Source organism: Limulus polyphemus, unplaced genomic scaffold, assembly GCF_000517525.1.
Source record: "Limulus polyphemus unplaced genomic scaffold, Limulus_polyphemus-2.1.2 Scaffold921, whole genome shotgun sequence".
Classification (NCBI taxonomy): domain Eukaryota; kingdom Metazoa; phylum Arthropoda; class Merostomata; order Xiphosura; family Limulidae; genus Limulus; species Limulus polyphemus.
In genome coordinates this window covers 339,787-342,903 of record NW_013666531.1, presented here as the reverse complement: position 1 = coordinate 342,903, position 3,117 = coordinate 339,787, and the positions used below count along the sequence as shown (strand labels likewise).

General features: G+C 27.8%; 1 protein-coding gene across 2 annotated transcripts in view; it reads right to left on the bottom strand.

The window, feature by feature from the left end:
* Window positions 1-2,665, bottom strand: part of LOC106461247 (TSC22 domain family protein 1-like) — a 38,343-nt gene extending 35,678 nt beyond the window's left edge. The window contains exon 1 of one of the 2 annotated variants that reach the window (XM_013921054.2): window positions 2,553-2,665. The gene's annotated coding sequence lies outside the window, so the exon portion shown is untranslated. Of the gene's footprint in view, window positions 1-2,461; window positions 2,477-2,552 lie in introns of those variants that run through there. The other variant, XM_022388115.1, reaches the window with a different exon arrangement.
* Between the last annotated feature and the right edge of the window lie 452 nt (window positions 2,666-3,117).

Below are 3,117 nucleotides of genomic sequence, written 5' to 3'. Positions count from 1 at the left end.
AAATTAACTAAATAGCTACATCAAAATTAATTAATAATTTTTTAAAAAGAAATCATCAAATGACACAGACAAAAAAGAAGAAATCAGACATCAAATCCAAAAACAAGTAAAATTTATACAGTTCAAAAAATCTATAATCGCTGGTTTTAAATGTACTGCTGTCTCAAGAAAGAGGAAAGATTCAAGTTTTTTTAAACTTCTTTCAATAATGGATGTTTTATATTTATTAACATTCCATCTTAGTTATTACTGCTTATTATTAAATTAATTGCACCCATTTTAATATTGTTGGAACAAATTGTGAATAACAGGAACTATATAACTAAGAATATTCTAGTTGGCTCCTATATCTTTAAATGGCTATCAAATTAGAAAATCCAGGAGCCAGATGTCACTAAGGATTTTGTCTAACTTTGAGCTCCAGGCTTCAATGCAAATTAAGTGAGAACAATATCCATACATCTTTTTCAATTATACCTTTTCCACAATAACACAAAAGTAAAAAGATAAGGAAAAGGAAAAGTGATAACTTAAATATAACCCTTTACATCCATACATTTATTAAGCAAAATTTCAAATAATTTGAACTAACAACACTTACCACATCATCAGGAAAATTATTCTGCTTGTTTAATAATTGTAAGCCCAAAAAACTTATGTTGAACAAGTCTGCATCTAGGCTTTCAAAGCTTAAACACATTACTCCTACTATTCCAATTAATACCTACAACATTTCCATTCCCCTACCTAAACAGACAATCCATGGAAAGATTGTATAAACTCTTTAATCAAGCTTTAACCAGAGAAAACAAGTCCAAAGCTCTGAGCCTTTCTGTACAGCTTAAATAAAATAAACCAGGTATTATTTTAGTATCCAATTTCCACTCTTTCCAGTATGTTAATATTTTTCCAATAGCAAGAGGGCCAGAAATTCACACAGTACTCCATATGAGTTTATATAAGATTACAATAACCTTAATGATCTTAGATTCAAAATTCCTATGAACAGAGCCATGAAATAGGCATACCTGGAGAACATCAAGAATATAATTTCATTACTTAACCACGAAGATTAAATACCATTACTAGAAGTAAAAACAAAATAAAATTCAATTGCACACAAGAATACCATAATACATAATTTACTCATACAAACTGATGATGCAAAAAATAGCTAGCAAGAATCAATAAAAGATTTTGTAATGTGATCCCAAGTTCTCTTTCAGTTAAGAAAATAAAGCCTGGTATCTTCAAAATTGGAAATATTCATTAATACTGTCTCTTTTTGAGAAGATATAATCAAATTTTTAAGAAACACCATGTATAATCATCAAAATCAAATGTTATTTGAGTAAGGTTACCCCTTTTAATTTCATTTCTTTGAAAACTAGGAATGCAACAGTTAAGAATGGAGTTTCATGTATTACTTAGCATTTGGATTAGAGCCCAAAAGAAGTATTGGAGAAAGTCTGCATTTTTCCCAAGTTGGTTTGACAATAAAAAAAAAATCATACATCAAAGATTGGAAAATAGAAATATAACTGGGGAGGATTAAAGTTTATGTAGATAAGTAAATCAGCAAAACTGATGGGTAAAATATTACTCTTAACAGATATGTTAGAAGATGTATGACAAAAGAAAATTTACTTATATGTAAACTTCTGAGAAAAATCTGTCAAATAAACTGAACAATATGGTGGATAATAAACCACCAGCTTCACAAAACTTGTATTTTAAGGCCTCATCTGAAAGAATTTTTAAGAATATAACACAAACACAGACAAACAAGTTAAGCTGAGTGAAGCAATTTTATAGTCATATTTATTGTCTGATAAAAAACATCTGAGCTGATATCAATTTTAAAAAAATTTAAAGTTTGAGCACAAAATAAATCACAACTTATGTTTATGCCAACACCAATACTAATTTACAAATAAGCAAAACAAAAGAATCTTAAACAAAAAATTGAAATAGTAACACATGTGTAATAAATAGTACAAAACATCTGTTGACATAAAACTAACAAGTTACACTAAAAATGATGCAACTAACATTTTGTTTAATGTACACTATAAGTATAATTCGGCCAAGTTCAATTTAACCTATTTTGACAAACAAAAATATTAGTATATGCAGACAATTCATAAATAATGTCAATTACCAGTACCACTGACAATATTTTAATTGTAAATGTACCACTACCTGGTATTGAAGTGCGTCACACATTAAAGTTAAAATACAAACGCTAGACAAATAATTTTTAGTTACACATGCTACATTCCAAACAGCCAATAATTGTCTTCTAATATATAAGCTATTATAAAAGACTAAGCCAGTCGACTACAGTACATTCGTTGTACTACACTATTCTCTATATTACTTACTATTGTATACTAGTAATAATATTAATATTACTATACACTACACTACAGTATACTATAGACTAGTTACACTGACTCACAGTGATTATGGTATTTCATGAAGTTAGCATCTTTAAAACATAATTACATCGGTTTCACACAAATCAATTTATCAAAAGAATGAATACCCACTTTTTAAAAAAATGCAACACACTGAATTATTCTACACTTTAAATTAGAATAACTATCGTATTTTTCGTTCATGCCCATCATATTAGTAATACACGATCCTTAAAAAAACATTATGTGTTATCCGAAAAGCGCCATCTTTTATTCGTAAATAAGGCACACAATAAAATGCAGCAATTTGGTATAACTTTAATATAACTGCATTTTATTGCGTGCGTTTTATCTTAATAGAAAGAGAAATGTGTGTAAGACATTTAATTTGTTAAAATGTATGATTGCAAGTAATCATATGATATTTTATTTGCGAATTACCACTATTTCTTTGGGGTGAAGTGTTTAATAATTTTAATGTGAATAACCTTACGAGTTAGGTTTTCTTTTTCCTGATTCGTTATTATTGCAATCATTATTTTTTATTTCGATATTAACAACGTTGATTTTTTTGTATTTTTTTAAAGATTTGGTTGTTTATCTATCTGACCAGGCATTATATTAGTGTTTAATAGTTTTTAAAGTTTGTATTGTGTTTAATAAATGTCCTAATTTTTCGTACCTTAGTAGTAAAGTC